Below are 25,568 nucleotides of genomic sequence, written 5' to 3'. Positions count from 1 at the left end.
CAGCTAAGACAAGAACTGGGTTCCCAAAGAATGAATGATGAGAGAAGTGGAATATACAAAATCGATTGTCCGGAATGCGAGTGCGACCAGACAAACTAAAAGACTGGCGGCCACCGGGATCAGAGAACATTTAGGGGAAGCACGGGCTGCATTGAAGGAAGGACGAATGGCGAGCGACGTTCGTAAGCAGATGTGATGCAACCCGCTGCAATTGGATCGCATCCACACCAAAGATCTGATGAATAAAGATGCTCCGTAGATTCCGCTTCCTCATTACAGAAGGGATACATATATTTTTGTACAATTCCTATTCTGAATATCTGCCCAGCTAATGAATTCTGACCAGACAAAAAACCCACAAGTCTTCCTAAAATTCCTAAGATTTTATAGTATCTTTATTAGGTCCTGACTGGAAAAGTTAGGTGCGTCTTGTTTCCAAGTTTTGAAGGCAGCCTTAACCAATGCTTCTGACACTGGAATTGCTAGTTCCGGGCTCGACAAGGGGGAAATTAAACCCTGTTTTATTTGGGAGTTGGTTAAGACTGACAACTCTATACGGAAAACCAAAGTTACGGCGAACCAGGTAACGAAAATGGCTGAATAATTTGCGCATTTTCTTACAGAAGGCACGCTTCCTGTACAAAAAGGAGCTGCCAAGCCGCTATCCGATACTCTCTCCAAATATAGGACTACTGTAATAGCGTTGTAAGAGATATGCTGGACGGGGGCCGGTTTAATGAAGAATAGCCGCAACACAATATATTTAAGTGGCCATCCGGCAAACCATGTGCCCGGAGTAGGCTTCCTAGTCATCGACAAAATGAAGCATGCCGTTCTCGGTTTTGAAAACATAAGTGAACGGCTATGATCTCTCCGTTTGCGAGTCCAAATTTCGAAATATAAGCCTCATTAACGCCCATGTCCCTACAGAAGAGACTACAGAGTCGGAGAATTGTACCTTCTACAAGGCAGTAGAACAAACCCTTGACGCTTGTTCCAAGTATGAGCTCAAAATCATACTTGGAGATTTCCGGAGCCCGTATACAGGCGATGCGTTCGCTCCAATTAGAGCTCGTTAAACAACCAATGACAGCAAACTTCGGGTTATCCAACTAGCAGTGTCGCATAAAATTATTACTGGAAACCGCGGCAAGCAGCTGCTTTGAGCTCGAATAACAGCATTACCTGATATCCTCTCTGGCAATCAGGTGAGAGTGAACACTGAAGCCATCCACAACACAGCTCTTCTGTAGCGCTTATAAAGGGCAAATGGATGCTGCAATAACCCTAGTCAACAGAGGTCCTGGAGATGAAGCATCAACAAATGATGTTCACAATCACTTGAAGAAAGTTATCATTGTTACGGCCACAAACATACTTGGCTTCAGTTGCAAAAAAAGTTGGAACGGCTGTTTCAAAAACGAATGTAAGCTAGCAATGGAACCGAAGAATGCAGTACGCAAGGGAATGCTACACTCTCAAAGGACGCGGACACAAGCGTAGACCTATCACAAATATTTTTGAGTGGAAAAGCGACTTCACAGACGGGAAAAGGAAACCTTGGGAAACCGACCAGTCTGTGGACTCAACAAGTGCAGGCGCAAAATGTTACCAACAAGTCAGCAGGAGGAAGCGTTCTACATCTCGACGCTCATTCTGCTGAAACAAAGAGGGAAATTTCCTTTCCGACTGTATCGACTATCGACGAATAGGAGATCCTGGTAAATAAAGATGAGGGAGAAATATTACCACGAACAAGAAGCAGTCCGTCCAGTTCATTGGCTTAAAAATCAAGTTGCCAGGAGCCGATAGAATTACAGTCGAATTACTTCAATATAGGGTCGACCAAATACCCGAAGCGGTTTATGAACTTATGCTGAGTTTGTGGGAGAGCGAATCAATGCCTAATGGCTGACAAAGAGAGATAATGCCTCTATCTGTCTATTTGCCAGAGGCATATATAAAAACAGGGATGTCACGCATTATAGAGGTATAAAGTTGCTGAGCATTATACTGCTGCAAGATACCTTCCGCTATGTTGGTAGGTGTGTTAGCCGCTCAGATCATCATCGGCCCATACCAAAGAGACTTCACTCCTTCACTTCTTAGTCGCAAAAGATGGAAAAACTGTTGGAATATGACCATCAGTTGCACCATCTTTTCATCGAGTTTAAGGCCGCCTATGTTAACATGGTCAAGTTAAAACTGCACACGATCAAGAGGGAATTGGGCATCCCGACCAATGGGAGAGGCCAGATAAAAGCAGCACGATCATCCTCGCGAACATTCAACATCAACCCTTTTCAACGTGGCCCTTGAAAATTGATCCGTAATGCTGAGATAAATACGAGAGTTCAACTACTGGACTATGCTGACGATATCGACGTCATGGGAAGAGCATCTCGAAATGTACAAACTGCCTTCATCCAGATCAAGCAGGCGGTGGGAGATCTTGGGCTACACATCAATGAAGGCAAGACGAAATTTGGGGTTCTTAGCACGAAAATTTGCAAACTTCTGGTAGCGTTTGAGACAAGAATACTCTGAAGATTTTTTGACCCACTACAGGAGGATGACCGACTTCTTAGGGTCTATAAGAACGGAATTTAGGAGTGATACTACATATGGTTGTGGATTAAATCCGACCCTATAAGGGGAATATAAGTGTAGAAAAAGAAGGCGTGGCAGAGCCTGCCTCAGTGAAGTGGTGACGTAGGCCCGTACAACTTTTAGGGATATCGAGTTGGTGGACCTCGGCGTAAAACCGAGATATCAGGGGTTTCTTATTAAGGCGGATACCCGTTGTTGTGCCGTTGATGAAGATGATGATGAATCAAGGTATTTGGCGATATTATGTTCCACTGAACTCTGCCATGTTTTGCTGTCAAGGCAGTATGAAGAAGTGCCTGATCAGAAGAAAAAATAACATTATCCACTGAAAACAGTTTAGACTGGACTTTTCCTATAACGTCATTTTCATTTTTTCCCGTTGTTTAGTATTGCGCCAGCAGGAGCAAACCAATTTAGGATATTATTACGGTGTAAAAAATACAAATTAGCTCTGGGAATATAAAAAGGCATATAGTGAGTACCGTATTCACGCCTGCCAAAAATGGAGTTGGAAATGAGGAAGGAAGGAAAGGAGGTTGACTCGGTTGTGCTATTACATATTTTTCAGGATAGTTTGCTCTATGAGCCATTGATGGGGATGACGACTACTATTTATATTCACTTCTTGTTCCCAATGGAATCAATTCTGCCCTCCATGTCTGCAAAGGTTTGTTCAGATTCTGAGCAAAAGAAGCGTAAAATGAATACTTTCGAATGAGGAAAAAATAGATAAGCCATATCAAAAAGGGAACTTTCACAAAAAAGTACTACTGCCCTATAAAGAAGTAATTGTCGTTTGTCCTTTTAATGAAATTCTATTTTTATGTTTTCATAAAGTTTGGAAGATGGGATTCACATAATTAGAAATTCAACATCAAACATCTCTTTTGCTCTATGAAGAAGCTCCTCAGAAAGTTCATAATTCGTTGGTTAGGCAACGGAGCTCCATATGAGAAAGTTTAGACGAAAAGAAAATTTATAACAGAAAGTTACAAGCTTGTCGACCTGACTGTGCTCCACCTATTTTCATCTCCTTCTATTGTACAACTTCCTGTCCTTGGACACTAAATTTGTTAGGGATGTGGGAAATATTAAAGGTAAACCGAATTGTATTTATTTGGGGGGATAGGACTTCCTTGAAACTAGCCATACAAAGTAGGGAGGAGTAAATTTAAAAAAAAAAGATATCAGGTGCCCCACCAGAATTCACTTACCCTGGCTACTGGTTGAAGTTTCATAACGTTAGGAGCAATGGGATGGACTTTTGTCAAACCCAAGTAAGAAATCAAAACACAACCAAAGCAACCAGCTTGATGACATTGACTACAAAAAGAAATTCTCCCCGAAATGGAAGTGACAAATCCAAAATTACTTAATTAATTATTCCAAAATGAGAAAATGTGACATAACTTCCTACATGACCTTCAAAGATAACCCTTGATGAATCCATGATCCCACTGAGTGTTAATGGTGGAAATATTAACCTATGCCAAGTGCACCTGGGACATTTATATTCATGGAATGTTACTAGATTAAACGTCCATATGGGTACCAAGTTGGTCTTCTTCGACTCAGCACTGACGGTCAACATTCCCCAAAAATGGCATTTAAAAGAAGTTCTCCTCCTCAGAGGAGCCGAAGGTCAACATCGTATTTGCAGTCATTTTTCTCGAAATATTATAAATATACACCAATGACCAGGATATCGAGCCCATAGTACAACCTCTATTTCAACAATCCGGTTCTTGGGCCTTTTTGCACAAAATTTTCATGATCTTTGACAATTTTCATACGTGAAGATTTCCAGGTCTATTGCAGGGGTCTGCCAAAAGATTGTTTTGTTGGAAACATCCGAGCCGGTATATAGCAAAGTACGTATTTACGAATCTGTCGAAGATTTTGACAAGAACCAAGTTAAGGATACCAAAATGAGCAACGATTTTTGTGGCCCATTTTGAATACCCTGGTACTACCCAAAATTGTTGATGCTTTGGGTAGTACCAGGGTATTCAAAATGGGCCACAAAATTCGTACCACAAAAGTATGCACTTTCTACGAGCAGTCCCTTAATTTTCCATTTCTCAAGTAGATTCTAATTTCACAATCATAAGGCACCAGAGGTCAAACCAAATTGAATCCTCCCGTTGAAGAGTCTCTGACTCTGGCTCCCTTTACAACATCTAAAGGGACCATAATCTGATGCATTCTACAAAGTTGCAACATCGGCTACAGGAAACCGTCTCACTTTTTACAACCGCTTTAAAACTGGGAAAATTGATTTCATGCCTCGCGTTTAAATCTAGTTTCATAGTGCTGTTATGGAAGAAAATCCGAGACGTTGATGTCATCGTCGAAATACCGTAGATCCAACAAATAGGTGAGCCTCAGACTAAGGTGCTAAAGCTATTATACGCATTAGAAAGTTTGAAATATACTGACATCAGGCACGGTGAGACCACTTCCAGGACTGCCCTGAATGATGAGCACCTTGTCCACGCGAAAGCGACGTATTTACTTACACCATAAAAAATTTACCAAAAGCCCAAAACGTATAATAGGCCATTCACTTGCGTGTATCTCATTCCCCGCCCCCACCCTTCGCCAGTCCCCAACGAAGAAATCCCAAAAACAGTGATAATGACGCCGGTTGGTTTATATGATTTTGATATAATAAGCTCTCGTTTAAGGCTTGCAGTTCAAACGTTCCAACCGCACAGCAGCCATGCACAAAGAGGGCTCAGATTCATTTTCGCGTACAGAGAAGGCATCTTCATTACTTTCAATCACCACAAAAATAAACAAGTGCAATTTAGGCCCAACATAATCACTAACAAGGAACTTAAGGAGGAGCCCATCAACACCGATTATAACAAGTCACAAAACGTCTTAGAACTCAAACAGTTCGTAGACGTTTGTCAATCTACCGAAAGCTGCTGGTCCAATTCTTGAAAGGTGTCAAAAAGAAAGGGTCATTATGGTTGCTTCCGCAAGAACCCGGTAGCAAATGTCATTTTCTCAATTCCCAGAGCAAACCATCAGAGTATTTTTGGAGTAATTCCGCTGACGGAGTGACAATATCGCAGGCATTATTCAGAATCAGTGGTGTTGAAAAAAATGTCAAGGATTCAATTATAGCACATCAGGATGTCGTGGAGCTACAACGATGCTTACAGACCCCGATTTACCTCGACTCTGACCAGTAAGACGGGGTTACCCTGAACCCATCGTGGACTGTGATTCGTCTACTCCGTCCTGCCACTTACACCATGAGAAAAATGTGACAATCTAGACCATTCGTTTGGTGTTCCTCACGTCGGTGGAGTTAAAAATCCAGTTAGGAATTTTAAATGGGTATGAAAATAGATAGACACAGACGTTGCTAAGAGATCATCCCATTCAAGAACAACATTACTGAAGAACTCTTCAATGTTGCGGAATATAAAATCAACAAAGTCCACAGTTTTAGCCTCCCATTTTTCAAATACTGCTCCAACCCAGAGGAGGAGCACAAGGGTTTATCAACCCGCACCGAAAGGCGGAACTGAAAGCTGGAGCAGACTCCTAAAGGCATCTTTCAAGTCTCAGAATACGTATGAGTGGTTCGACGTACTGGTTGGACCACTAGTAGCAATCAAAGGGGCATAGGTGTTTCTCCCTAGATAAGAAGCTTTTTTCCCAAAAGCCTTCATCAGCTCATCACGAATTGTCTGAATTGTCTTTAACAGTCTTTGCAGTCTATGCTGCGCTACTACTTTGACTCAGCTATTAATTCTGGGATTCCGAACTCATCTTCAGTGAATAGAAGGAGGAGATGATCGTTGAGAAGGGTATCCGTTTTGATTACGATTTTTGGAGTGCTTCTCGCGGTCGCAATAAGGTCATTACAGAACTCATCAAAGAACACCTCAAAATATTGACCCAACTCCAAATCTCGATCCTTGCTTTTGTATTGACCATATTAGCATCCTTCAGATCAGCAGTGTGCTGTGTTTAGATCCTCATTCCACCCGCTCTTCACCAATGTCAAACAGGCTCTAAAGAGCGTGAACAGAAAAAGCGTCTGGGATAATCCACGCAAAAGGGTCATTCCAAAAAAAACAATGTCACAAACTGCATCGAGACAAAAGTTTTCTGAGCCTTTGAAGTCCACAGTAGGGCCCATCAGGGTTACATTTGCTCAGCCTTTTTTTCTCGTTATTAGTGACATTCTCCATGGTGCCTTGACTGGAGAATATGGAAAGGTTCAATGCAAGGTGGCTCCTGTTCTTAAATACCTCGACTATCTTGATAACATTTGCTTGCCTTCGATCCGTGTTATGAACCTTGGCCAGCTCTAGAATTGCTGTAGGAAGCATGAGTAACGTAACGCCAAGCAGTGATCCTGTTTGCGTTAATGGACTGAACATTGAACGTTCAAAGCTTTCATCAACTTATGCCTACATCTCATCTGGGTATTCTGGCCTCCCGCAAAATCTAACGAAGAATTTCGTCTACATGCGAGCCAGATACCCTTGGAACCGTTTATTAGAAAGCGGCTTGTTCATGTACACAACTCCATTGTGGGTTATGCCATCCAATAGAACTCACTATCCCAGGATGGTCATTGAGCTGACGCCCTAGGGAGAGGACACTGAAGAAGGGATGCAAGCTTCTCCGAAAATTCTGAGGTGAATTGAAGCACATTGGTACGAACGATCAAGAATGGCTCGTAGGTGTACTGCCGTACACATAGTAACCCTACGCACGTATGACAGCCACAAACAGTATGACGAGGAGTCACAACAACGCTTAGCGGATTTGAAGTCACTCTATCTGGAATCTCTGAAACTGGGTAACACTCACATTATATGACCATCTGCTCGTATTTGTCAAGACCTTGAGGAATCAAATCGTAGATATGGTCCACGACCTCTCCCACTCTAAGCAACAAATTGAAAAATGTAATGAATAAAAAAAGACCGTCTCTTTAGGGAATATTACCCTTGAATAAGTTGCCAATGTTCTCTGTAAGACTTCCATCTCCAGTATACCTACACCCCAGCCACAGGAAGAAGGCTCACTTTCCAAGGTTTCATCGGTTCTTCAAAAGACCAAGCAATTTTCTGTAACCATCCTTTGAGTGGCATGACAAAGTCTTCAAGCGCATCCATTTTATGCACACGTTGTTGGGAAAGCATACTACCCACTGTATTCCTTGGGATTCGAATGTTAGCCAAAGAGAGCATTGGTTCTTCCGGGCTAATCTTCGGTGTAACGCACTCTCAAATACGAAGCTCTTCATCAAGTAAACGCAAGAGTCCGTAGAAACCGTCCGCGTAACTGCAGTAATTCATTAAAGCTGAGGTTCTTCTACTTGGTCCATGTCCACGAGGTCAAGAAGCCCCTCAAGTCATCCTTAACTGAAGAAGCGAACAACATGCTACCTTTAGCGAGTATCACTCGGTTAACATCAGTCGTAGCTCAACTTCCGATTTCCTTGCCGTCAACGACAGGAGCCAAGGAATCTAATACAACGAACATCTTAAACTCTGGCATTTAACAAAGTTGACCTTGAGGAATCCTTAATCCCAGCATTCGGAGAATCTATTATTACCTCTTTGTTTTCGCACAATTTCTCGGCTTAGAAATACAGAGTTGTTAGAAGGGGAGCGAACTGATGACATGAGAGAAACGACCAACTCAAACCACCTGACAAAATGACCAACGGAGAGCCAGTTTCCTCCGGCCACACCGTAATAATAATGTCAAAAGTTGCACGAAGTCCTTCGTTGGGTTCTCCTGTATGCGTAAGTTCTCCCTTGGCTACGTTCCTTACTATCAGGATTTGCTCACAGTAAGGGACTTTCGGGGGATGACCTGGTAACGGCTGGTCTATTCAGTAAGACATAATGCAGCGCTAAGGGTATTTGTAGCAATCGTAGCCTTGAGAACCAATCCCAAATCTAAATCAGCCATTGGACAGGTCCTTTCAAATTACATACTCGAGAACCTGCAAAATAAAGAGACACAGCGATCTTTTTTGCCTCAGTAACCGCAACTATTCCAGTAGATTTTATTTGCGTGCTTATTCTGCAAAAATAAATCTTGGTCTACGGAAAACTTTCACTGTGGGTGTCCTGCCAATAAGTACGCCTGGAATTGAGTTTGCAATGCAGATGGTCTACTGCTCTAAGTCCCTCCAAGTCTCCAATATTAACAAATCCGAGAGACTTTCAAGAAGATAAACACACTTCCTTGGACTATAAAAAGGAGAGCTGAGTAGATTGGTAAGCCAGCTAAGAAGGAAAACTCCGCCTAAGGCAAAGGATTCGAAACAAAAACTGCGAAGAAAACTATAAATTTTGAAAAGACCAACTTAATCTCTTCTTCACTGCAAAAGGAACTGCCAGTTTTTCCCCCACCACTCACACAGGACTCTGATACTAAACTGAAAGTAAAGCAATTTAAAAAATCCATGGTTGTGATAATGTTTGCTATCCACTTAATCCTCATCCTCTTATCGCTCTAGTTTACGTTGTTGAAATATTTAAAAAGAAAAAAGAAAACCTCTCCCTGCTTTCACTTGGTCTAAATAAAAATCTTATCCTTTCCAATCCGTTTCCATTCTACTCGGACTTCCATGCAAGCAACAAAAACTCGGTAGGGAAATCCAAGTATTCCTTGCAGCTACGTATCTGAAGATTGTCCCGTTTATCATGTTCCCTGACTGCAAATATAACGCAAAAAGGAAGAAAAACGCTCCGAACGACAAGAACACAAGAAAGGAAACGACTGGAGGAAAATAAAGGAATTATTACAGAAGCAAATGTATCTATCAATTATGAGATTGCCCCAAGGAATAGAATCCTAATTTGATGGAATTATTTTTCGTGCTGAGAATGAAAAGCAGACGGCGACGATTCGTAGTCGGTAAATTTGGAAACCCTCCCAAAGTTTGGGACTCCACCGCTACCTCGGAGTGGAACAGCTGAACAGGATGGTGCAAAACTGATTTAAAGGACATTTTATATTCGAAGGATAGAGAATAGGTGCATGATGAACTGGAGACGATTGGGACTATTTCATTCCACAATTTATTTTCCTCAGCAAGGACTTGGGGAGAGAAACTTTTAATTGAAAGTCAAACGGTCTTAAATACATTTCTATCAGCAAAGGATTTTCTCTGAGTCCTTGCCACCGAAAATGTCTCAAGTTCCTCCGTGGGATTCAGATGCGACTTAATAAATGTTTGCTCGTGGGTTCCATGCAGCATTAAAGTGAAATATCATTCGCAAAGGGGCGTTTTTCGGCACCCGTTTTCCCAGTACCGTCACGCCAAGCCAGCACTGCCGAAATGAAAAATGACCTTCAAAACGGCATTGAATACCAAATACAATGTTTTCATTTATTGTCGTCCTCCTTGCCGCTGCTGCTCCTTTGAACTCCTTTGAACTCCGCCTCCCTATCGTTTTTCATGAACAATGACGTTAAGATTCTGTCATGGAAATTTTGAATGATTAGTAGGTAAAGAAGTTGAGATGAGAACAAGCACAATAGATGGCTTCGCTCCAAGTCCTTTTTGCTGTTGTTTCACCAGCTTCAAGGATGAAATAAACAACTTCATAGACTTGCAAATAATGCCACGCAACAGACAACAAAGATTCCTGTGGTTTGGGGCTATGAAATAATTGTTGTGAGTTGCCAAGGCTCGAAATGAGTGGTACGAGTGGAATCGGCAAGTTAGGGGGTATCATGGTTACCTGTGCGGACATTCTGCAGCTTTGAGCTATGCTTTCAGTATTCTATGCTGAAATGGATTCAGTCTAAATACCTCATGATAATACCTCGATTAGAATTTCAATATCTCAGCACTTTTGCCCGCTCCAGTTGCCAATCGGGTCATGCTTGGGTGAATATTGGCTTGGGTCTAATGTGGGACTCTCTGGATAGATGGGATGTGTGGTTCGGGTGGGGCAGCTCATTACTATAAGCATAAATTGGCTGTTAGTGGTGCTCGGATTTGGGAAAACATCTCTGGAAAAAGCGGCTTTTTGGACGGTTGCAGAAAGAGCATACCTCCCTGCCTGTGGCACTTTGTCGCAATTGTGAAATGAATTCGGCTTTCAAGATACTTGACCCGACTAAACATTCAAGCAGCTTGTTAAGGACCAATGGATTCATTCGTAATCAAAAATAATGTGACAGAAGGACGAAGCAGCAGATTGGGTTGCGAAGTGATTAGCTCCCCGAGGCACCTGTGGCATCATACCTAGGAGTCCCCAGAATCGTAGACAATGTCGATGCAATCATGTAAGCCTGATTACATAGGTGTGTGGCAAGGTCCTTAAGGAAAGTGCATGGAACTGTCCGTGAGTTCCGGGATCGACTGACCCTAGGTCACGCCCCAGGGAATTAACACTTTTACTCCAGGGATAAATTTGGGTTCAGTATGAAAATGTGCCCACACATCGCAACTGCCAGCGTAGGGTTGCTACGGGGCCCATTGACAAATAAAAAAATCTCTGTCTCGGTACTCTACAGTTATCCTTATTCGAAAAGAAGGCCAGAGGTGTCCTTTCGAACTGCGTAAATGGCTTTAGAATTTAGGCTAAGTTGGACTCGAGTCAATTGCCCTTAGGCGCGGCCTCGTGCTAGGCCGTCAACTGTGCCGACAGCAGTTCAGTGCGTCAGCGTGCAAGGTTTACGTCTCTGATGTGCCGCCACATCACTCCGCCCCCAGCTAAAATCGCGCGGGTTCAGCGGAGCAAATCGACCACGTAATCCCGTCAACGGGGTCACTGGTTGAACCTGACGCTTCGCGGGTGTTTTTTCGAAGCCACCGCCGACTCGTCGAACGCTTTCTACCTCAAGGAGACCCACTTGAGCCCGCCCCCAACGTCGAGTCTGAAGGAGCGCACGTCTCGCTGCAGAATCCTAAAGAGGCCCTCGTATGATGCATTATCCGTATGAGGACCTGTGCATACGTTTTGAGGTTCCTGGGGATGTCGACCTGCGTTGTCGTGAGGCGGGAAGGTAGAGTCGGCCGCAGCTTCGAAACCGCGTCAGCATGCCAGAGTCGCTTAACCATGCTCTGATGTCGAGGGCAGGGTCAGCGGAGAGGGGCAGATTATCTCCGTGCAATATCTCCGCGGGGCTGGCCGTGAACTCCACTCGGTGGGCTGTGCTGAGGCCGAGGAGGACAAAAGGCAACGACCGCGATCACCACGGATCGTTGCGAGCCATTAAGGCAACCTTCAGCGTCCGTTGCCAACCATTGGACTATGGATGGTACGCAGTAGTCCTATGCAATTTGAAGCCAAAGAGCTTGCCTGACTCCGAGAAAAGATTAGACTCGAATTGCATTCCCTGGTCCGTGATAATGACGGCTGGTAAACCAAAACGCGGGATCCACTCTCGACATAGAGCCTCGGCACAATCATATCAGTAATGTCAGTCAAAGGTATTGCTTCAGGCCACCTCATGAACCTATTGATACTTGTAAGGCAATGCTTGTATCCGTGCGAGTCTCGCAAAGGGCCGATGATGTCGAGATAGATAGTGTGAAAACCCTTGGTTGACCAAGAAAGTGCACCTACTTTCTTTGGTATGTGCTTGCTGATCTTCCACTTCTGACACGCGATACACTGTCTGTCCCAAGAGTTAACGTCCTTGTGCATGGACTGCGAGAAACATTTTTCAGTGACTAACCGGTTCGCCATCCTGATGCCTGGTTGTGTATACGTGCGTGTATTGCGTATAATACTTCCTTGCAAAAACCGGCGGGATGAATCGCCTGGATCCCTTTCCTGGCGTCTCGAACAGTTAATAGGAGTTTGAGCCAAAAATAGGAAACTCCATCAACTTGTACTTGTAGTTTGCTTTCCGATTCTGAAGCTCTGCGTCGTCTTTTTGTGCATCGGCACCGCGGCGAGGACTGTGATCTCCGAAATTCAAGTCAAAGCGTCTCCAGCAATATTGTCCTTTCCAGACACGTCTTGGATATCAGAAGCAAACTGGCTGATGTAACTCAAGTACCAAAGTTGGCTTGGGGACGCTTTATCGAACTTTTGTTTAAGTGAAAAAATAAGGGGCCTTCAGTATTTAATGAAGAGGTACGCAGCGAGTAACTCACGATCGTAGGTGGTGTAGTTCCGTTGAGCTGGGTTGAGTTACTTCGAAAAGAAGCTCAATGGTTGCCAGATTTGATTCACCCGTTGGTGAAGAGCCGCGCCTGCCATTGTATCAGTGGTATCGACGAGCACATTATGGCTGAGGAACTTCCAGCAGTTTTGCTTCAACAAGCTGTTTTTAAACTGGCTCAAACGCATGGACGGCCTCAGCTGCCCACGCAAACTGACGAGAGTCTTCAGTTTTGGGCCCCGAAAACTAGGCGTTCAGGATCGCTTGGTGATGAGCGGCCTTGAGCAAGAAACGACGATAGAAGTCTAAAATGCCCTAAAACCTTCGCAGACCCTTACCGTGGTTGCTAGGGAAAAGCTCTATATCGCCTCAACCTTATCTGGGCGAGGTTGGATACCGTTAGGTGCTATCAGATGGCCGAGAAATTTTACCTACCTCTGGAGAGGTCTGTATTTTTCAATGTTTAAGACAAGTCCGGCCCCAAAAAGCCATTAGAAAATGCGAGATGCTCTAAATGCTCAAATCCTGAAGAGGAAGCGACCAAAACTTCATCCATGTCGACGAAACAAAAGTTGAAGTTCCGCAAGACAGAGTGGATGAATCTCTGGAAAGTTTGCGCAGCGTTGCACAACTCGAAAGTCATCCTAGTGAACTCGGAGAGTCTGAAAGATGTGCAGATAGCCGTCTTCAGAATATCTTCGAGAGCGAGAGAGATTTGGTGATACGCCTTGGCTAGATCAAAGATCGTAAAAAGAGAGCAGTTCGTTATCGAATGTGTAAAATGGGAATAGGGTGTCCTTCTGGAACTGTCTGTGCATTTAGACGCCTATAGCCTCCACATGGCCGCCATTCGCCGTTTGGCTTAAGGACCAAATAAAGTGAAGAGGATCAACAGTTATTGAAAGGTGTATGGATACCCTGTTTCATTAAACGCTTTCTTCGCAACTGCAAGCTTCTGGAGGGAAAGAGGACGAACCTTTGAGAAGATTGGAGAGCCGGTGCTGTCGATGTGGTGCTGCATATTGTGCTTAACTGGCTTGGAGAAACTACTTTCCATAGTAATGTTGTGATACTTTCTGAGGAATGCGCGAATGGTGGTCGTCAATGTCCTCGAAAATAATCAAAAGAGTGTCGTCTTTTTAGGTAGAAATTTTCTCGCACGGTCTGTCAAAGCCTTGTTCTACAGGTCCACCAACAGCCCATAGTGACGCAGGAAATATGCGCCTAATATGGGGGTACTAATGTTCGCCAGAGAGAAACGCTACGAAAACGCGCGGCGCAGTTCGAGACTCAGGTACATCTGCCTATAGCCATAGGTGCAGATGCGAGAAGAAATCGCGGCAGCCAGTCGTAAGTTTTGTGGCATAAGGGTGTTGGGACGAGGTACAGGGAGAGTCGACACCTTAGCGCCCGTGTCGACGAAACCGGAATTTTATTCTACAGACAAACATGCACAGCCGAGGAAGATTCTCCGCTTAGAGTACCGTCAGCGTCAAACGGACAATAGATAGTATGTTGCAGAGCAAACTGAGGGAAAAGTGAAAGAATGAAGCCGCATCTGGAGAAAATTCCATCAAGGTAGTCTTTAGGGCAAAAAGAAGGTAACGAATCTCCGGATTGGTACCACCTCAGGGAACTTCGGGGGCCCAAAAACTCGCTGTGGTTGGAGCTGCTCCGAGGAAGCTTTCAAACAGCGGGAAAATCAGAATTGGTTGGGTAGTATGTAGGATACGAATCCGGACCGCCCCAATCAAATGTAGCTAATGTTTCGATTATGGGCACACGTCTGCAACCTATCGGGGACCCGAAGGGCCATAAATCGAACACCTACAATGAAAAGAAAAGCTGTGTCCTATCCAGGGATTATGGCGCGTCTGATGAGAACGTTCCGAACATTGCGGGCTCGGGACGGTGTCCAGTCTTCAGAGTAGAACTGGAAAGAGCTAGGACGCGGTCAACGATTTGCTTCCTACAAATCAATATGCACCGGAGTGCAACCCCTCACGAGTTGGTAGCGCAGTTCGCTGGGAAGACCAAAGCTGACTTAGTACTCATCATTGAACCGAAATAAGGACCCAGCTTCATGGCACCCTGACATGGCACATGACACCGCTGCCATTTGCGTGCGAGACGGCACTCTCGTTAGGGTTCTTACCCGAGGGCGAGGGGATGGCTTTGTCTGGGTTCCGTGTTCAGGGATAACGTTTTTCAGTATATATTATATCTTACGCCAAATTAGACGATACGGGGGAGACTTCAATGCCTTCAAAATTCGCTGCTGACAGGATTTGGTCGATCAGGAGAACGGGGACCCGTGGAGCCTCAGTTACATACTGGTAACCCGAAAAAACGGGCCTCTGACGAAACCCTGTTCACTTAAGACGGGCAGGTATCCCCACATGTTGTCATGCAAGCCGTGGATAGTGTTCGACGAGCGGAGGCACATAGCCGCCGAACTCGTTGAGTGATTCACCTCGTAACGCTTGACGTCAAAAACGCCTTTAATTCTGTAAGATAAAAAGACATTCTAGGCAGGCTAGACAATACGTTCCACGTGCCGAACTATCTCTTACGGATATTGAGGGACTATTCAAGGAACCGGTCCTTGTCCTATGAAACGCTAAAAGGTCATAGGAGGATGGAGGTCACGTCGGGGGTGGTGCAGGGATATATCCTAGGGCCAGACCTCTGGAACGCTTCTTATGATAATCTACTTAAACTCGACATGCCAGAAGAGTCACGCCTGGTCGGTTATGTAGATGATATCGCGGCGCTTGTTTGCTGGACGCACTGTCGAACAGGCGCAAAGCAGACTCGACATATTGATGGGACGGAATAGGGACAAGGGACAAGAGCCAAGGGATGTGGATCCTTATGAAGAACAGCAACACACCCTACAAGAGTGGCAATTCTCCTGGCAAAATGAAATTAGAAGTAGATGGTCTGCGCAGCTCACTGGAAACTTCGGTGCGTGGCTAAATCGGAAGCATGGTTAGATTGATTACTTCCTTATCCAGTTCTTAGGTGGGCATGGAGCTTTTCAATATTACTTGTACAAAATTGGAAAGGCACGATCTCCGGAATGTGTGTTTTGTAATGGAGGTGCAGACGACGCCCATCACACTTTTTTTATTGTAGAAGATGGTATGAGATCAGCAGTATCAGCAGCTCTATTTAAGCACAGGGGATCTCTCTCCAGACAATATTGTCGAGGAGATCCTAAGAAGTGCTGACAGGTGAAGCCGCGTTGCTCATTGCGATCGGGTCCTTATCGTTGCAAAGAAAATAGAGCTCGACCGATGGAGGAGTCGGATAGCAGGGAGTTTCTTCAACGTCAACCCTTCCTCCTTTCCCCTCCAGTTGATGAAAGGAATTCCCTGATGTGAAAGCTTCGCAAAGCAGGAGAGTTCAGCAGTAAATTTTTTGCAAATACTCTCAAAAACCGTTACTGGGATCACACAGAACTAGCATGATTCATCGAATGAACCGGCCAGACTTTCAAATCGGAAAACCGCTTGCCCGATGACATCGAAACCCCAAAGAAATTCCATTCTCCTATCAGTTCACTCTCCAATGTCCTATGCAAAAATTTCTCTATTACCCGTACGGAGCCGTTAGGCAAAATACATCCAATGTCATGCAATTTGATGAAAAATAGGGGACTAGTAACTATTTTAATTCGCAATTTAAGTAATAGAATAAGTACTAAATGGAATTTTAGGGTTACAGGAATGTAAAGATTGTAATAGGAGAAAAAAGGAAATGTTTAATGAACTTTAGGGGGAAATTCCTTTTTTTTCGAACTAAATATTGACTTAGGAGAAAACAGAATCCTTTCATATTATTCCACGGAACTATTGATCCTAAATGAGGTTTCGTTTCAAATTAATGGTCTACTTTCTCTGCTTTCTCTAGATATTAAGTGAATGAGTACTTACTGGCTGTTGTTGTTTACAGTTTTAGCGGTAGTATTTTGTCTGCAAGGAAAGATAAGGAACGCTCTAATTAATTCTGAATATAAATTCGACCCTGAAATATAAACTGCGGATAAGAAAGCATCATCCCATTGTTCGGAAATAATTGCACCCCCATCAAATCAAACAGATTTCAAAACGGAAACGTCAGAAATATTAACATAAACTTCCATTCATTTTCCCGAATAAATACAAGGAATGAAATCCAATCCGTTTTACTTATCATGGACCATCTATCGTTCAACCGGAAATCATAGCAGAAAATTTCCAGCAACTCGTTTACAATAGGTACAATACCGTGAAGAAAAAAAAAGCAAACAGGAAAGGCAAATTTTCCACCAAGCATCCTGGCAAATTGAAATGGAAAATTAAATTTCAGTTTCTTTAGGATTTTTGCTCATTTTCGGTTTCTGGTCTATTTTTGAGTTCTGCTTCCGTCCTACGAGTATGTTTGCGTTTCCTTCAATAAATGTTTGGAAATCTGCCGAGGAATCTTGATTGGTTTGGTTTCTTTAGCCTTTCAGAGGTTGATTCAGTGTGGGTTCAGGATATATTCGGAAGCTCTTGGAAATATGAGATTTGCAAGATTATATGTTTGCGATTGGGGTATCTCTCATATTTAGAATTTTGTGTCATTCAATGGAGGAAGAGGGGGGTTGGACTATTGCTCTATAACTGTCAGTTCAAAACAGATCCACTAGCGTAGTTACACTACCACCCCTCCCCCATACCTCAGCGGAAAACCTCCTCATCAAGAAATATTTAGCAATGATTCAACCCGAAACTTTCAAAGGTAACGGAAGTCATCCCTTTTATCTTAAGGCTCCGATAAAAGGGATGACATACTAAGTACATCACAGTAACCCGTCTCCCCCAATTTAACCAAAATATTATAGTTTTCACAAAGTATCTCGGCACGTGTTCGGGACCAAAAAAGACAATAAAATGCTCCACCAATCCAAGTTTGCATTCATAATTTTCCCCAGGCTTTGGTTAGCCTAAAATTTAGATTTGCACGGAATTTTGCTCATCAAAAGTTCAACGTAATTTGCATAATCTTGCCCGAAGGAGTTATTAATGTAAATTTCATCATTAGAAATATGAAATATTCATGCAATCAAAAAACCAAATATTTTGCCCGTTACCATCCCCTTAACAGAATTTTCCGTTACAGACTACAAAGTGCGTGCGCTAGTTTACGGACTAAATCAAATTGTTCTCTATTTTCGAAAAGCTTATAATGAAGTTTCGGGGTTGGAAAATGTTTTTCATTCATTAATTGAGTGGACAGTGAATGTCTGGCTTCGGGCGCCAATCATATCATTTGGTCTCCTGACAACGATAGTCACGCTTAATTTGTAGATTTTATTATCCTTATCGTGTTTTTGCCTGGGAAATAGTTGTGATATGATTTTCAGGATTGAGTGCGTGCGAAAATCGTTTTGAACCCATTTGTTAGGAGGGCGGGAGTGGGAAGGATAATAGAATATTAAGGCGCTAATTTTACCATATTTCCATGCGTATCGGTGAATACCATAAAAACGATTGTATAAAGATAAAAGGATGGTTAACCGCTTTAAATCCGCGAAATATATTTTTCAATTAGGTATGAAGTGAAAGCTTCGAGGACATCAGTTCACGGCTCACAAGCGAGTACAGCTCGAGGCTGTGATTGACAGTTTCCCAACCTATGAGGCTTAGGGATTTGAAGGTATCTCTAAACCATAGCATACTGTCTTCAGTGACGCTAACCACAAATCTATCAACCAAAACCATTTTGCGGTCTCTATTTTCTCTCAAGTTACTGGAGAGTCGCAAATTGGCTTGTCTTCTTCAGTGACATTCGTGGTTATCCCTGAACACGGTTACTGGAAAAATATGTTTATCCTCGTCCTAACTGTTTCGCGAAGGTTAAATTTGTTTAGATTGGTTCTTGCAAATAAACTCTATTTAACCCCCTGAAAATTTTACAGTTCTAGAACGACCAATTTTCTCCTGACCAGGAGCCAAGTTGTTAGCGCTTCATTATATCAGTATAATCTCGAGACTGGGGGAAGGAACATCAAACATATACGGATAATGTATGTTTAAAAAAAAACAACAACAAGAAGGAAAGCGAGTGTCCCGCGCCCAAAAGCCGGACAAATTGTATCAGCTGGTCCTGCCAAAATTACAGAATCACGAAAGGACTCTCTGACTTGGTTGACCAAACAACGACGAACCCGCAACGAAAATGAACGAACGATTTGCACATTTTCTCATGGAGCTTGTGCTTCCTGAACAGAAAAAGAGTTGCCAAAGAGCTAGCCGATATTTTGCTCCAATATAGGGGGAAGCTGTAGCTTCAGACTACTCAGGTCTTGGTGGCTCATTGTACTCGACAGTCCCATCTAAAGGAACATCCCGAGTGTGTTAAAGTATCGCAGGATTTTCGTTAGTGAATGTGATGCTGGAACTGGAGAACATCGGCATCGAAGATCTGATGAGTCCATAGGCAAGGCATTGATATAGAATATGCTTCCCGTGGATTCCGCTTCCTCATTACAGGAGAAACACGTATCATCTTCAATAATTCCTATTCAGAACATATGTCCAACCTTTGAATTATGTCCTGTCAAAATTCCTACAATAATCCTGTATTTCCTCCAGCTTTTCGACAGAATAAATTTTACGGTACGCATGTTCGTTTCTGACCGGGAAAACTTTGGTGAGTCTAGTAGCATTTAGGCTTCGCAACTGTCATTGTGGGAAGCTTGTTTCCAGTTTTTGAAGGCATTGCTATTGACATTGAAGACGTGCCCTTCAATCGCTCTCAGTCACCCAGTTTACCGTCCTAAGGATCGCACATACTTCGGTTTGAAAACCCGTTGTATATTGTCCCAAAGGAAAAGCCCAATTCATGCATTTAGAGCTGCGCCGATAGTTCTTTGCAGTGTGGCAAGATTACAGTCAAAACCTTTTTGTCTCACTTTAACAACATCCACTTCAGCACACATCAATCTCAGTGGTTTCATGAACACCATGTTCTCTGACAGCACAGTAAAACGTCCATTCAAAATTCACGAACACCCCCATCGCGTACATGTTGAAAAGTTTGCAGAAACCGCTAGTTCTTTTCCTCCCACTTCGGAGGCCTGTTCTCCCGGGTAGTGTACTTCCAAAAGGGTCTGAATAGACTCAACTCTGGAGTTCATAAAAGTACCATCAGATTTTCTAAGAGAATTCAACTTGGCCTACTGATTCCTTTTAAGGACTCTGCAAGGCCTTGAAGTTTCTCTTTCGCCTTTCAGTTCCTCATAGTATGCTCCAAAGGAGTCTCGTTTCGAACATCTAATGAGCCTCTTATATTAACGCTGTGAATTCCGCAAGTTTAACCAGTGTTCATTCTTACTGCTTTTGTCCGCAGCATTTAGAGGTCATCTGGTCAGTTTCCTGAGTCTTTGCAGTTCTTGGTTTCATCCATAGAACCGTTTTACCACTTTGGTCTGGGAAAATAGGACAAGCCTCTTTAAAGCAGACTTTTTTCCAGGTGTCCGGGCTACATGGATCGTACCTTCATTTCTTCCGTTTTTCCTGGTAGAGACGGAGGAGAAGATTTTGACAGGCAAGCCTGTAGTTCTTTCTCCTTTGCGACTGAAGTTTCTTTCTGGCGAGCCTTCCTCTCCAGTTTTTTGGAAAAGCTAGTTAACAGTGTCACCGACAGGCGGCCGTAGTCAAGTTTCCAATTCCTCTCATTAAGGGAGTTGGTGTACTATCCTTTCTGGCTGACCACGCCATAGACACCGGGTACAGATTTTCCAGTGAAGTGAAGAACCTGTCTTCCACAGATTTCTCCGTGAGGGAACATGAATCTGCTGGTGAGGCCGCCAATGTCCGTGACTCAGCCATGGCCTGATTTCTCAAAGTCGTGGGTGGATTCGACGTCTGTGACGTTTTACCACTTGGAGAGATACAATTCTTTGTTTCCGTCTCCGTGTGTTGCGGGCACCTTTAGCGCAACCCCCACGACAAAGCGGTGTCCGAAAGATCTCTGTTAAATTTTTCTTCGCATAATACAGGAATTGGGCCGAAATAGTTCCAAAGAGCACCTTGAATGGTTGATTTCCAACAGAGTTTTCTCATTAGCATTTGTCATAGACAATGATGAATATACTACGGCGTCTGAAGTTCTTTGAGCTGAGATTGGTGTAGCTGTGGCTTACCGGGTGATCGGTTAGAAATGCGGCGTAGAAACGAAACCCATAAGGTACTAGATGACTCAGATTCGTATATTGAAAAACTTGACGACGGGCTAGTCCAAGGCAAAAACAACTCATCAGAAGCTGCCTCACCTCTGCCCTGGGAGTAGCGGGACCGAAGTGTTTACTAGATGTTGTTTGCCCAGGCAATTTTTGCCTTGAATATAATCCATACCCATCTTGTATTATGAATTATCTCGCTGCTCCCAAGGCAGAGGTGAAGCAGCGATTGATGAGTTGCCTCCACCCTGGAAAAAACCATCGTCTATGATTGAACAGTCTGCAAGTGGATAGCGAATTCCTAACTACCTCACATCCCTAGAAATAAACTTAGGTAATATTGGTTACTGGATGAGCAATAGTGCGATAAGGATCTTCGAATGAAACTGTCTCTAACTCTGACGAAAATGGGGGCTTTTGTCTACAAGAACAACGTCTCCCCGTGAGGGATAGCTCTAGGCCAGCAGAAATGGTCAACTAAGGAGAGCTGGAGAGTACATCCACACGACCTAGATATAAGTTTTGCGCGTGGTTGAAATAGAAATCTGAAACATCCAACTCTCTGTAATACGGCGAACTCTTACTGCTCTGAAAAGCAAGCTTGTCTTTGCCCATTGAGCGAGATTCTTCTCCATGCCTGAACCCCCGCAGTTGACAGAGATCCTTCTTCGTGGGTTTTCAAGCAATGAACAATGCACCGTGGGTGATATCGAATATACCCCTGCGGAGAGGCGCAGGAACGTGACGACGATGAATTTTTGTCGAGGCGTCCTAATAAATTGGCACATAAGGATTACCCCTGCCCAACTCAGTTCGGCTTCAGATTCAAAGAGGCGTTTCAAACCATTGTCGGCGTCTCGGGCTGCCTTGTGTTTCAAAGGGTTGATTATGATTAGGTTGTCAATGGTGCGGATATGGCAAAGGGCATCCGGAGAGCCATTTCCTTCATCTTTGGGAAATACCCAACCTACCTCTATCGTGAAAGTTTCTCTGAACGTTGTTGAATTTTTTGGGGAAGAAACCTTAAAGAAGCGTAAAACAAAACCTCATTAAAATCGGTTTACTATCTGTCCAAGATGGCGTCGATAATAACATCTCTTGGATACAGAAACTGAACGACTTCGATGATTGAACAGTCTTCCACTTTGCCTCGCGATTCTTGGCTTCGAGCTTACTGAGCAGGGATTTGGTAGGATATCTTGTTGTCAGTACGATGCCACTTATTCGCAGACTTATATTACACCTTCAATGAAAATAATGTAGTCTTCTGTGTTTCGCATATTTGGAGATATTCAGTCTACGCCTATATTTTGGAACGAGGAGCTCTAGATATGCCAAACAACCATGATCAATTTCCTCTCTCTAATTCGGGTTTTGTTGAGCTAGATTCTGCTCTGCACAGCGCAGACAAAGTGTTCTAACACCCTGGCGTGATCTAGCCGTTTTGTTTGCCCTACGTAAATCTTTTTGCAGTCTTGGCAGGAAATCTTATAAATGCCGCTTTTTTTCATACACTCTTTTTGTCCTTGACTGACTGTAACCGGGTCCTCAATAGGTATCGTCTGCTGGTCGAGGTGGCCCGAAATCTACGTTTATGTAGCCGCCTTTTGATGATGTGCGTCCAACCCGGGTAGGTTAATGTTATCCATTACCTAGGGTCTGTGTTCACCTCCTGCAAGAATGTTGAAAGTTGCTGTCTTGAGGGCTGGCGTAGTTTTTTTTTGATTCGATTTTTGATGAAGTTCCTGTTGTATCCGTTTTTCTTGGCTGTTACCGGGATGTAATTCATTCCTTTATTTCTTCTCTCCTTATTGAGCCACCATCTTATGGTGGAAATCGCGGTTTGAGGTGTTCGTTGTGTCTGGTTCGGTTTTCTGTAGATTCAAACTCCCCTCTTTCCCGGATTATTTTTAAGTCTAGGAACGGTATCTCCCATTCCTTTTCGATCTCCATAGTGAAATCGACGTTCCTGTGTACCCGGTTGAGTTTCTCGAAGATTGTTCTTGCCTTATATGATCCAGAATCTCGAGAGCACCCCCACTTTCTCGAGTTCATTCTCCAGGCTCTCCATAAATACCTCGCATAGCAGCGATGAGAGGGGGTCGCCCATTGCTGACTGTCTGAATAATGCTGAACTTTTGAGAACATTTAATCAGCGTCAATTTCTCCCAATTTAAATTTTTATCGTCGATGACTTTAACTCTAAACTATTTCCCCAAACTTCATAATATCCAGAACAAATTTTGATAAAATAGTAAAATAGTTAGTTAGCAATGAACCATGCCAACAGGTTGCCTGAGCTTTTTCCTTTGGTACCAGCGAGAATTTTCACGTTTGATTTTACTTCATGAAAATTTTCCCACTTTTCTATTTTCGATTCTTCGCAATCCATCTATTCACCACAAAAACGACATTTTCCTTTCTCCTTGTTCAAAGCCGAAACAATGACCTTTTCAAATTCCACCAGGCGTTGATCAGCTGTCCACCCACGAACCGGTCCTCTTCCGCTATGCTCGCCTTGAACTCGGTCGAACTCCGAGAGTTCATGTTGCAGCAACATGCGTGTGCGCCTACGGATGTGGCAAATCATTCCACTCTGTCAAGATCAATTCGCCCGAATGCATTCAATAATGTGCAATCTGCGGCGAACATTAGGGTAATTGCACATTATGGAATGCATTATTTGAGCACATTAATTCAGAAAGAGGCGAATGAAATTCCACGAAGCCGCGGTCACTACATCTGTATCTGAAAACATCCGATAAATTCTCAGAGAAACAGGAATGGCTTCCCCAAATGTTGTCCAGGATTCCAAAAATTTGTTTAGCTGAATTTCGTTTTCTTAAACCATCTCCACTGGACTTTCTGAAGTCATGGTTGGTGGTAAAATATCAACAAATGGTTCTTCTAGGAAGGCCATTTCACTACATCCTTTTCCGGCCCTTCTGTAAGCCCCTTTTTGGTAATAGTGATACACTTCAATCCATTTACCGCAATCTGTCGATACCAATATCATGTCATATTTTGAAATTCACATTTCATCAGTTTTTATTAATAATTTCAAATATTTGCATATTCAAATTAAATTCCAAAACAAATCAACCATCAATTCAGATATGGAACTCGAGGTGGGGTGGGTTGGAATATTTTATATTCGGATCTGGTCTATTTGCCAGAGAGATAATGAAATCTACCCCTGGCCGATGGCGTTTATTAGGTCGAGAATTTATGATTTCACTAATATGGAGCATAATATGCGACGGTGGTTAGTTCTGATTCGAAATTGCATTAATTTTATCAATTCATCATGAATTATTGTTGGTCAATATTTTCTCTATTTCAACGTGCATTCATCAGAGTAACATTTCACTATTTGTATGTGAGTATGGTGAAATGTACTGAAATGAGCAAGGATGTTGGTAAGGGGAGAGTTTGGCTCTTCAAAGATAGATCCAAAGGTCGCGTCTTTGTGGGTCAGCCTTCTTTAGTATATCTTGACCTTTCATATTTAGTAGAAGGAAGCTCAGAAATCCACCAGGACGAGGATTGATGTTGTTATCTAGATTGAGAATATTGAACTCTACCCAAAATGGAGTAAGAACTGACAATAAGTGAAGGGCAAGGTTATCCTGATTCGGATACACGATGCAAGGAGAGGAACTACCGATGAAGTCACAGACAGAAAGAGAGAGAGAGAATTGAAATTCACAGAAAGAACCCTAGTTCGCTTAACATGCAATAGCTGCTTTTGGACCTACCAGGATCGCCATCAATTTGGGTAGCAATCTGTGTTTTCAACAAAAGTCTACCAGTTTTACAATGTATAAAGGATGTAGTTCCTGCAACGTTATACAGCAATGCTCCTGGAAAACGCAACAGCACGCATTTGGAATAGAATTTACCCACCTAGGAAGAGTTGCTCCAAACTTCAGTTGACGGTTTTCTTGGATCACTTTGCTGAACCATATTAAATATTAAGACCAAAACTTAGGAAGGCTAGAAGGAAATGAAGGTTGATCACTGATTTAACAGTATTTGGGTGAAAATTAGGTGTAAGAGGAAACTGATCTGACAACATGAAATAAGGCTTCTGAGACCTTGATCGCTCCTTGCCTAATGCCTTCGTCAATGGCGACAAACTCCATCAATCGGTACCCTGGATGTGACTGAAAGTGGTTCTCACTATTGTTCGCCCTTCTATATCCACAAACATGACATGGTTGCGAACTATATTCAGGACCAATAGAAGCAAACAACTCCTGCAACCCACTTTCCGTCATGCTGCTCTTGGGGCAGTGGTGAGGGAGCATCTGATGAGATGCCAATGTTTTCGATGTAGTTTGGCCAAAACTAGGGATCCGCGTGTCAAAAAATAGTAAGTACTTCTCCTCAATCCAGCCTGTCATCAAGTGAAAATAGGCCCAGAACTCGCATCAATCTTAAAACATAATCATGATGAAATGCTGACTAACGGCTGATACAGTTTAGTTGATAGCATAGCATAGAAGAAGGGAAGTATTCAGTCAAGCATCAATGCATCCACAAACATTGACCGTGTACTCCTAAGGCAGTGAAGCAGCGTCTTGGTCGAAGACGCAAATCGTCCATTTTTTGGTACTAACCCAAA

General features: G+C 43.2%; 1 protein-coding gene across 1 annotated transcript in view; it reads right to left on the bottom strand.

The window, feature by feature from the left end:
- The window catches only part of LOC119653208, a 307,226-nt gene that overhangs the window by 150,106 nt on the left and 131,552 nt on the right, over positions 1 to 25,568 (bottom strand). The window contains exon 3 of the mRNA XM_038057775.1: positions 16,668 to 16,706. The gene's annotated coding sequence lies outside the window, so the exon portion shown is untranslated. The remainder of the gene's footprint in view (positions 1 to 16,667; positions 16,707 to 25,568) is intronic.

The sequence above is a fragment of the Hermetia illucens genome, chromosome 3 (genome assembly GCF_905115235.1).
Source record: "Hermetia illucens chromosome 3, iHerIll2.2.curated.20191125, whole genome shotgun sequence".
NCBI classification, from domain to species: Eukaryota; Metazoa; Arthropoda; class Insecta; order Diptera; family Stratiomyidae; genus Hermetia; species Hermetia illucens.
This window is presented reverse-complemented; position numbering and strand designations above follow the sequence as displayed.